The sequence below is a fragment of the Sebastes fasciatus genome, chromosome 14 (genome assembly GCF_043250625.1).
Source record: "Sebastes fasciatus isolate fSebFas1 chromosome 14, fSebFas1.pri, whole genome shotgun sequence".
Taxonomy (NCBI): Eukaryota; Metazoa; Chordata; class Actinopteri; order Perciformes; family Sebastidae; genus Sebastes; species Sebastes fasciatus.
In genome coordinates, this window is record NC_133808.1 from 9285245 (window position 1) to 9297205 (window position 11961).

The 11961-nt window shown below is 37.5% G+C and overlaps 1 protein-coding gene across 4 annotated transcripts in view; it reads right to left on the reverse strand.

Annotated features, from left to right (window-relative positions):
- plekhm3 (pleckstrin homology domain containing, family M, member 3) overlaps positions 1-4901 on the reverse strand; it is a 53055-nt gene extending 48154 nt beyond the window's left edge. For 2 of the 4 annotated variants that reach the window (XM_074658495.1, XM_074658499.1), the window contains exon 1: positions 4679-4833. The gene's annotated coding sequence lies outside the window, so the exon portion shown is untranslated. Of the gene's footprint in view, positions 1-319; positions 3566-4678 lie in introns of those variants that run through there. The other 2 variants (XM_074658497.1, XM_074658498.1) reach the window with 2 other exon arrangements.
- Between the last annotated feature and the right edge of the window lie 7060 nt (positions 4902-11961).

Below are 11961 nucleotides of genomic sequence, written 5' to 3' on the forward strand. Positions count from 1 at the left end.
ACCGGAGGGTGGGCACTACGTTTCCGCGACGACAGAGTCGGTCTGGATGGCATTATCAGCTGTAACTGCCGTATGAGAGCAGTGCAGAGCACCGGCCATGAGCTAACCAGTGGGGCACGCTCACATGCACTAAAAGGCACGTGCTGCTGGCCTGGCTATGTCAACAAAAGATTACAATACGCACAGAGGGAGATTGACTTCATTCTCTGCTCAGGTAAACATTACACCTCTATATCTTTACATAGCAAATAGTTTGCTGCTATATTAATGCTCTGAATATCGTACAGAGCACCTTTAACAACTTTAAGCATCAAACTACTGACCCTCATCACACTGAGACCGGAGCTTCACAGATTCCTCCTCAGTAAGTAGAAACGACCGTCCTCCCTCACATGTCCTGATGAAATAATACTTGACTTCCTTCTCAGCTGCTTATCACTGGACTGAGCAGGCAGAGAGGAAGCAGGCCTGGGTGGGGTTCGCATCCATCTGCCTGACCGCCTGTCTCTTCTGATTCTCTCCACTCCTCTGTCTCTCTCTCTCTCTGTCTCTCTCTCTCTCTGTCTCTCTGTCTCTCTCTCTCCAAACCTCTTTCTTTTATCATTTGTGCTCTCTCGCCCTCATTGATTTTCTTCTCCTCCACAGCTCAGCCTCTTTTACTTTTCTCTACATATGAATTATTTAAAGGCCATTACATCACTGCAATTCAATTTCAAGTCGGGCAATACCTTGAATATTCACGATTTATCCATGATTTGTTGGAGATACAAAAGAAAGATATTATCGTAGATATCACTGTGATTTTAATGCTCTTTATGGATTATATTTGGGCTTTTATTAACTTATATGCATTATGTTACAGTCCATTACCACACAGCACCAGGAAATAGTGCTGGAACAGTTCCAACATTAAACTGAAACTGCTAACCCACTCAACATTTTCACAATTTCAATCATAAACAATTCCTATTCAAAAGTCCCTTTCTATCGAAAATGTATTTCCCATCTAATTTAATTAGACCATGAACAAACAAAGAATGAAATTGAGATTAAAATAATAAATAAAATGAGATAAAAAAAAAGCCTAATCCCCAGATGACATACGGTTAGCAATGCAGTTTCTTTGCGTGCGTGTGTGTGTGTGTGTGTGTGTGTGTGTGTGTCAGGATAATAAAAGGAGCCATACACTCTTTTAAACTTTAACAAATATTCCATCTCTTCTATTCTCTTCTGAAGAATTACAGTAGTTGAAACAAGAATCGGTGGAAACCGAGTATATGGCTGGACCATGTATGGTCATTGCATAAAGTTGAGGTCTGGACTACTTTATGCAAATCACGGGCATCCGACGCGACGCGACTCGCCGCCTCTGGAAACTCCCTAGAAACTTTTAAACTAAGCGTTGTCGATCCAAAATAAAGACAGATTTAGCAACTGTATGGCTTATTTCTCACATAAAACGTTTTCAGAAACACATTTCGGTGAACTATTTTCGTGTTATAAGAGAAGAAAGTTTCCAAACGAGCCACAATGTTGGTTCCGGTTTGAAAGCTGGGAGCAGCAGCCAACGAGGGTAAGCGTTCGTCCAATCATGTGCCTAGTGCCTTGTGTCCAGTGGCAGCCCATCAAGCGTCTAATGCTGGGAAACGAGGCGATCTCTTGCGATAAAAAATGCCCCAACGGACATGTACCATCAGTCAGTCACAGACTTTTGCGTTTGTAGGGCTGGCCCTCTGCGGTACAGCCAAAAATACAGGTGCAGCAGCTTTGCTGGGACATCCGCTCTAGTAATGATATCTTTAATTTAACACCCTCTATCCTCATATACCAACATATTTACCATGATGTCATCTGCCTGCAGATACAGCTCTGATCTAATCTGAGCACCGTCATCAAGTTACTCATCGAGCTTCCCACTGAACTCCTGTTAACTCAAACATCCTGTCAAGCAAATACAGCTGACATTAGCCGGGAAAGCACAGATTAGGATACTTGTGATCGGTGATGACGTAAACTGAAGAACAAAGCATGAAGCGAATCGCTTTGACATTATGATTTTTGAATGTCACGTTACTCAGACAACAATAAAAGCGGTAACTTTCTTCTACCTTCGCATAGACTCAAATGAAGCAAATATATCGATTCTGGTTTTTAAAAATCGATTTCAAAATAGGTGTAGGTGAATCTATTTTTTTTTCCACCCCTATTAAATCAGCCTGAACTCACATTTTTTTTTCACTTCATTATTTTAATATACAGTACTATATTTCAACCTCTAAGAAAATCTGAGATACAGCAAATCAGGGGTCTCCAACAAGGCTACATCTGTTTAGGTTTTTGTGAAGATTTATGTGCAACAAAATATAAGCCAGAAATATACTGTACATTCAAGAAAAATAGGGTTTAAAGGGGAACACCACCTAAATCAAGAATTCCAATATGTTATCTCCATGGCCTAGGAAAGTCCAATCAATATTTGTGAACATGAGCTCCTCTCTCTCAAAGCCAGAAACCAAAGAAGTAAGTCTCAAACTTGTGATGTCACAGAGTATAAAGTCTGGAGCTGCTCGATAGACAATGATGTTTAATGTCAGAGTAAAAGAAGCACCCATACAATTGAGATGTTTTTATGTTTTGTCAGCTGTTGTTTATGTTTTTATATCCTGGCCCTGAGAGCAATTATACTTCATTCAGCTGTATTGTTTTATATGGAATAACAAACTTGAAGGTCAACACACCTTAAAATGTAATTAAAACCTTTAAAATACAAAGTAGAAGCTTACATGAAGACTTTGAACGCATCACTGGTCCTCGCCTATAAGGCTGGCTTATCTCAGAATCAGAATCAGCTTTACTGGCCGAATACTGTATGTGTACACATACAAGGAATTGGACTCTGGTTTTACTTACTTATGGTTTTAACTTGCTCCAAATGTACTTACACACAGTTCCAAGAACAATTTACAGGAAGATATAAATAGACATACAGCAAAAAACAAGGACAAAGAAATTGAACAAAGATGGGTGTATAAAGTAAGTGTGTATACATCTAAAAACGTACATAAAAAGAAAGAATGACCAACATACAATGTTTATATACAAGTCAAGTGTTTCTGTAAATTGTTAACAGCACAAATAGTGCAAGGAAATACATATTGAATGGATTTTCATTAAAGGTCCCATATTGTAAAAAGTACGATTTTCATATCTTTTATATTATAAAGCAGGTTTAAGTGCTCTATAAATACTGTGAAAGTATCAAAATGCTCAATATACAGAGAAATACACACAATTCGTTTTAGAAATTGTGCGTTTCAAACAAGCCGTCAGGATTTCTGTCTATTTGTGATGTCACAAATATACAGTATTTAGACCATTACACAGTTTTAAATGTAAACATTCTAAATGTGTCTCAGTTTATTTCCTGTTGCAGTGTATGTGAATGACATCAGCTGACAGGAAATAAACATGGACCCAAACTGTTGCTTAGCAACGCAATTCCATTGCAATTCCGTTGAAATGTACTAAAACGGAGCGTTTCAGACAGAGGGTAAATACAGGTATATTCAGGCAGACAGTATGAGGAAAGTAAAGTTTTTTTTGTACATTGCAAAATGCAAGTATTAATGATGTGTCGTTGCGAACGAGCCGGTTCAAAGAGCCGGCTCCTTTAAGTGAACGATAAGAGCCAGCTTCCCTCCGAGAGCCTTTTTTTTCTTTTTATTAATTCAAGGCAGAATGATAGGACGATCTTCTCCGCGCCACGGGCACTCCACGCACTGACTGTAACTGAATGTTGTGTTAATGACGTCCGTGCGACCAATCAGGTGATGACAGACAAGGATCATACCATCAAGCAGGGAGGATACAGAGCAGGAGGGAGAGGAGGCAAGATGCGCGAATAGCAGACAAGATGAGTGACAGTCGGCAACAAAGCAGCATGTAAAATTATGGTATTCTGGAAATTATATGGTTTAGTATAATTAAATTGAATAATTTAAGTGATATATGTCAACACATACTAATCAAAGGTCAAAACAATGTTAAATTTGGCTGAATTATAAAAAGGCAGAAGTGGTAAAATGAAGAGCCGTTTGGGAGCCGAAAGAGCCGGCTCTTCTTGGTGAGCTGAGCCAAATGATCTGGCTCACTAAAAAGAGACGGAATTCCCATCACTAGCAGTATGAACCTGGAAATGAGCCTGATATGGGACCTTTAAGTGTGTGGTTATCTCATATTTAATTCCTAAAGTAAGGTTACACAATGATGCTACTTAAGTTTAATAAGAATAGCAGCAAGGCTAAATGAAAAACAACCACCGTGTTGAAGCCTCAGTGCTGTGGTTTGTGTTTGTCTCTGTGTTGCTGTATCAATAAACACACAGTCAGCATCTCAGCAGTCAACACTGACAGAGCAGAGGTGAAGCCACGGTCAGCCTCTCGGTTAGCTACTCACTTTAACCGTCAGCCAGCTCGCTAACACGTCTTGTTTATCACCACACATGCTGTATAAAGCGACATAAATACAACTACTGTGAGAGCTGACTGAATAAAGCCTGTTTAATCCCCAGTTGATGTGATGTGATGTCCGGGGCTAGTTAGCAGCTACCGCTAGCCCCTCTCTCTCTCTCCATCCTTCATCAATGTCTCTTTAACACAACATCAAACTGTTCACTCACTGGAGTCTCAGCCATCATGAGTCAGAGGATCAGTGCTGCTGTTGTCTGGTGTTGAAGCCGGTGCCGTTCACGAGCAGTAACACATTAAATCAAGACTCACCTTACTGTGTTTACCACTATGTCATTTTGACAGTCCGTCGCAGATAAACGTCCCCTGAAAGCAACTGAAGCCACAATATATAAAGGTTCCGTGCAACGTTGGAACACTGTGTGACTTTCACTTCAATTCACTTCAATTCAATTCATTTATTACGCGCTATAAATCAATACATTATAGAAGTACTTATGTGAGCCAATATAAAAATAAAAAAATATTTTAGAATCATTAAATGCATATAAATAAACACAGAAAAGATAAAAGATAAATAGTGAAATAATTCAGTAAATTATCAAAAAATACTTCATATTCATATTTATGCAGGAATCAGGTCACATTTACATGTCACATGTTTCTTTTCCCCTTCAATTCAATTCAATTCAATTTGCTTTATTGGTATGACTGTCAGGTGAATAATAATGCCAAAGCGTCAATTCAATAATAAATAAAAAAATAAAAAAATAAAAAAATAAAAAAATAAAAAAATAAAAACAAAAACATATATATATACATATATACAATTCATTAAGCAAATTACAATATATAGATATTTAAAAAGAACATGCATGTAAATGGAAGAAAACAATAAAGAAGTAATTATTGTTTGTTGTGTCAATAAAACAAACAAACAAATTAAAAACAATTAATAACAATATATTGCAATATCAAAAGATAAATGTTAAAAAACAACAACAAAAAAAAACATGAAGTAGAGGAGTAAAGAAAAGTGTGAGTTACATCTATTATGTGTTGTTGTTGTGGTTGTCTCTTAGGCTGTGACATGCACTGACATATCCTCACTCAATGTTATTAATTTATTACATACTATAAATCAATACATTATAGAAGTAGTTATGTGAGCCAATACAAAAATTAAATTTGTATTTGTATTAAATATCATTAAATACATATGAATAAACATAGGAAAGACTGATAAATAGTGAAATAATTCAGTAAATTATCAAAAAAACTACTTGTAAAAATCTTTCATATTCATATTTATGCAGGAATCAGGTCACATTTACATGTCACATGTTTCTTTTCCCTTTTTTAATATTTTCCCCTGAAAATACCTTCCTCAGAATAAGGAAAGAAAAAAAAAACAGATTCATTCACTCACTCATTCAATCATTCATTCATTCATTCATTCATTCATTAATTCATTCATTATAATGAAAATCATTTTTAAGGTAATTATTGAGGCACACATGACAAAAAAAAAATTGTGAAACAAAAACATCATCAACAATGTCAAATTCAACTTATGACTAACTTCATCATTCTTATTATCACAGTGAGACATACTGGAGTTTGGCTTTATTTCTTTGTAGCTATTCCTTATTCAAAAACCTTTTGACAATATTTTATTAGAATTTCATGGTGGCATTTTCATGTTGGAAGAACGTAAAGACATTCCTGTTTTGTTTTTTTCTATTCTTGATTTCATAACTGCATTTCTGCATACATAATCTCATGAGCTTTTCACATTTTCCCAACACATATTCTCTGTCTGTTACTAATGTGATTATGTTATACACAGGGCATTGCCATTATTTCTATTATCATGTAATGGGATAAAAATCTCTAAAAGGCATGATCAATACCACAGTTTATAGCAGGGGGTGGTGCATTTATTTAGTCTCACAAAGAAAGGTCATGACACACGTCTTCACAGACGAATCAGACCAAGATGGGAAGAGGACCAGAGAGTGGCGGACAAAGCAGAGGTGGAGAATAGTTTCCCCCTAATGGGCTGCTTGAAGCTGCCCCAAAACCCAAAGTGTCAGTCTGGCAGAGATAAACATCATTCAAGAGGGACGCAGTAATTCTCCTCCAGCTTGTGTTCCAACAAGGGCTGAATCGATATATGTTGCCAATAAAGGACGTTTTCATTTAAACACATATTTGTGAATCAATATTGTCCACCTCCAATATCATACACATGCAGTTTCATTGATTAGATCTGTATAGATATGAATTGGATCTGTTTGGTGGTATAATTAACACTACTCTGGCTGGCTTTGAGAAAACCTTAAGAAAAACTAAAGGTGTGTATGTATGCCGCAGTGCTGCACTCTGTGGGCCCAGGTTATATATATAGGTGAAAATTGCTTTGAGGTAATTTGATTAATCGTACATTTGTTTGGTTATATGCACCAATAAAGCAGAATAAAAACTGAAATGTCCAGGGACTAGGGTCACTTCTGCTTTAAAACCTAATTTTAATGTACAAACTTTTATTTTGTTGTATGTTTTATCAAGTATCATGAGGAAACTGTAATTGTGATAATTACATCAACAGATCACAGTGATTTCTCAATCACTGTAATCATAATTATATCAACACTCTTTTATTATAAATCTAAGAAAACGAGTCATTTGTATTTGAAAATTAGTTCATGGTTGCTAGAACTAGCTAGTGTCTTTAAACAACACTTGGTCAAAGCCGAGTATATTGCTGGACCGTGTATGGTCAGTCTGTGAATTTGTGGCTAAATTGTTACACAAATAGTCAGTGGTCATGTCTATAATGTTAAATCCAGCGCTATGTCCACCAGGTCCGACGAAGACACTAGGGGATGCGCTGTTCCACTCAACTGGCCGTTCAAGCGGGGACGTACCCTATCGTGTAATGCACGTGATTGGTCCCTGGTTTTGTTCTTGCCGTTTCAAACAGGAAATAACATGACGGCCTGCTCATAAACTTTCTGTTATTCCATCTAAACAATCCACCAAAATCTACTTCTGAAAACATTTTAAGTGAGAAAATAGGCTATACCACTCCTGAATCTCATTTAATTTTAGAACTAGATCGCCTAGTTTCACAGCTTGGTCCAAGTTTCATGAGTCGGACGCGTCGCGCTGGACGGGCTCATTTGCATAAAGGACTGTTCTCAGCGTTTTCGATTTGAAAGAGCAACGTCCAATTAGAAAACTCCAATGCAGTAACTTTATCACTTAGACAGTCAATCAGTCATTAACTCATGATACATGTCCACAGGGGCGTTTTTTATCGCCTCGCTTCCCAGCATTGGACGCTTGATGGGTTGCCACTAGACAAAAGGCACCTGATTGGACGAACGCTTTCCTTTGTGTGCTGCTGCCAAGGCCCCAGAAATTTTCGTAGTGGCCAAACAGTGGTACTACAACTTCAACGTCCGTCACGTGATGCTATGGGGTCCAAAAAGACTTTTTCCGATAGACTTACATTGGGAAAGAGATGTCCGTAAATCGTCAGATAATTTTTTTTTTAGGTAAATCAACCTCCCAGTATGAACACTTGAACCCTTATTTAAATCATTAGGTCCTAAAAGTTGTAAAATGCACTAATAGCTGAATCCAGAGTTATTTCCCTTCCTCCATTCATGTGAATGAGCGAATGATTTGCATAACGTAGCCGAGAACTCAACTTTATGCAAATGAGGAGCGGCCAACGTGACGGCCCGTCTCTCAAATCGCGCCACCACGCGACCAGAATCTTTTGCACGGCATGCTTACATAGACAAAGAATGACAAGCATGGAAAGGACGGAGGCTATGGACATGTACTATTAGGGACAGACTTTTGCGTTTTTAGGGCTGGCCCTCTGCAGTCCAGCCAGTAGGAGCAAAGCAGCTAATTGCAAGTGTTCTACAAGTTTCAGCCACGAGAGGTTAGGAGTGCACTGTTTTTAATTTGTTGGACAGTTATGACAGTGATAATAATGGAGGGTGACAAGACTTGGTGCTGCTTGTTAAGCCTCTAATTCTGTTATATTGCTTAGTATCTAGATCATATTCACATTTAACAGCTATAAATGAAAGAATGACTTTGACTTTGACAAGCTGAGTGCAGGCGGCTGAGACATTGATAAAGTAGACCTGTGAACTCCTGACCTCTTGTGGCTGAAATTAGTCTAACATTCTATCAAATACAGATGAAACGTGTTAAACCATAAGGAGATTATTTCTGTTCAATCATTATATCAACATATACAGTGTAGGAAGAAACAGTTGGTATGAAATATTGCCACTAGACCCTCTTAAAGTCCTTTTTCTCTGTTATGAAGTCAATTCTAAGATTTCTATTTTTGTAGAAATTTTAGTTTAGTTTAGTTTAATTCCAATGACTTAGTCGGAGAGGGCTTTAGAATAATACAAATAGCATTTTTATTTATTAGAATAATAAAATAACCGTGTTTTTCCATCATATTTTTTATAATAATAATAATAAAAGTCAGTCACTCAATGACAGACTTTTGCGTTTGTAGGGCTGGTCCTCTGCGGTCCAGCCAAAAAAACATCTCTAAGCAATTGCACTAGCACTGAACATGCTTTTAGTTGATACACTCCAATTTTGGATGATATCTAGCTCTTGCTCCTACGTGGTTTGAATTTACTTATTGTAAGACGTTTGGACAAAATGCAGTGTGATGGGTTCACCCTAAAAAATCTTTGTCAATAAGCTTGCACTTTTGCAGGTTTGGGCTTGAGGACTCTGGGCTCTCTTTAAACCAACTTTGAAGAACCAAAAAATCCAGACTCACATCAAACCATCAACATTTTTTATCTGGATAACTCGGTTATTTATATAGCTTACAAAGAACGAGGAAAATGAAATGAAACAATGAAATGTATAGGGTGTAAATTATTTATTACAATACCACACTTATTATTAAACAATATTATTAATGGACTTGATCCAAATGGAGAAATGTTGTCCTATGATAAATCCTGTTTCACCTGCATTATGAATTTGTTCAGAATAATATTCTCAGGGAAATACCGAAACATATTCTGGATGTTTAGTTAGGGGAAGGATAAACTTGATTATTCCAAATTTCAGAACAAATTACTGATTATCAGTAGCTCCAATCCAAGAAACATCTTTATCAGCTTTCATAAGCCCATTAAGAAACCCCAGTCGGCCTCCTCCTCCTCCTCTTCATCATCATCCTTTCTCTGAATGCTCTTTGTCTGAATTTGTTTCAAAAGTTCTCCTGAGTGAAGGAGAGGTGGGCCAGGCCACCCTAATGGGCTCTACTGTGTTCCTCTCTCTGCAGCATTGTTGTAGGATAATAGTCCTGCATGTCTCAGAAAAAAATTATTTCTTCATATTTTTTTTTCTTTTTCCTCAGAATTTTCTGGAAAATTGAAAATGGGAACATCTTATTCCAGTATTTGACATTCATTCTATTCAACACAGAATTTCTACATGGACAAATACTGTTCTGCTTCCAGTAGGCACAGAAGCATTTTTGTTAATTGAAATTTTTTTTTAATCACATTTTGGCTTTTTTTTACTTTTCATTTCCTTTCAGCATTTGTAATTTTATTTGTCATAATTTTACATAAGAAAAGTAATGAATGGACGTCCAGGTAGGCCTATTGGTGGTTATGACTGAGTCCACTGTCTTTGCAGCGGTGTGGCTGCGTCTGAGCTTTAGAAATCCTTTTAGGCTAAGTGCCTGTGCCTGGATATGGGGTTTGATGCAACACATAAGCATCAGCTTTAGGAATAAGACCATCTCTGTCCACAAGGCTCCATCATTTTCCATCTAACAGCAATCTCACACCCCCCTTTCCCTTGACTCATGCACTCAGGTCTCTCTCTGTCCTGTCAGTCTTACCTATTTCCTTCTTTATTTTGATCATACCATCTTCTAGTGATGACTAAATTATGATTAGATTTAAGGATGTGCAGTGCTTTCATCTGTCTAGTGCGTTGTTTAATACTGCCCCCTCTAACCCCTCTCGAACGGCCAACCCCGACCCCCCAGACACACACGACACAATAGCCATCTACCTCGACTCACTCACTCGCTATTGAAGAGCAGAGTGGCTGCTTGGTTCCCATGGAAACACTACGTGTGTATGTGTGTGTTTCAGTTAATGTTTCTCCCTCTCTGAGAGTAAGTTGGACATACAAAAACACAGGTAATTTATTTTTAAATATGCAAATAATCTGCAACCTGTGTACTGCTGCATTATACATCTTAAGGCTAAATGAACTGAGAGGTAATAATAATAAGCTATAACCACTTAAAGGATAGGTTCATAATTATTCAAGTCTGTCTTAAAACACTCGTCGGGTGCCCGTTTGAACACGGAAACAGGTTTTGCTTGCTGTAAACATTCCTCCTGTTCATAATGGCCATTTAAAGATTCCTTCTTAGTGTGCTTTCAATGTAAGTGATGGGGGACAACATCCACAGTTCAGTGCATAAATACATTCCAAAGTTTATCTGAAGCAAATATGAGGCTTCAGCAGTCTGAGTGGGACACATGGATATCTTCCAAAGACAAAGTCTTTTTAGTATAAAAACTCCCTCTGTGTTCTCCTGTTGAGCTACAATGAAAGAATAGTAATATACAGAGGAAGTGTTGTATTGTACTAAATAGACTTAACATTTGGAGAATACCCACTTGATTCGTCTAACTTGAACAACTGAAGCCTTCAGATAAACTTCAGATAAACTTTGAATATATTTTTGCCCACAATGCAACTTGACAGCCGTCAGTTCAGTCGGAGATTTGGGTGTGTTATGCTAGTAGCTGTAGCAGTTAATGTATTATTTACCCGCTAACCTCAAGCAGAGATGAGCATGTATTTTTGTATTTGTGTTGTGTAAAATCACATCCACAAAAATAAAGAGCGATTTGCAAATACGCATAACTTACTCTGTAAATACGTATTTTAAGGTTTACATGTAAAGTGATATTTATGCATTTGTGCATCTATTTCTACACATGGAATGATATTTGCAAATTTGCAGATCGCTTCCTGTGGATTCATGGGCCACATGACATTTGTAACTTTCCTCCTGTTTGTTTACAGAATTTTGTCCGATTGGTACCGCAGCAGATCTGTAGATAAGAGTTGTAATCCACTTCTTTCTAATTTTTTTAATTTTCAAATTTATAGCCTTCAGCCCCAAATGACACTGACTCAAGTGACATAATTTGAGGTAATTTTCCATACTTTGCACAGCTCTCAACACCTATAAATAGACTTTGATGTGTAATATTGGTGGAGTTCCCTTTTAAAGGTGCTAAATTTGAAATTCATATACCATATCTAGTGCCTCCACACGGCTCTCACATGGTGACGGCTGAGCCAGAGGCTAACGGTGCTAACAGTGCGAACAGTGCAAACAACGGCAACAGTGCTGACAGAGATAACAGTGTTTACCTGAAGAGTGGGCGCT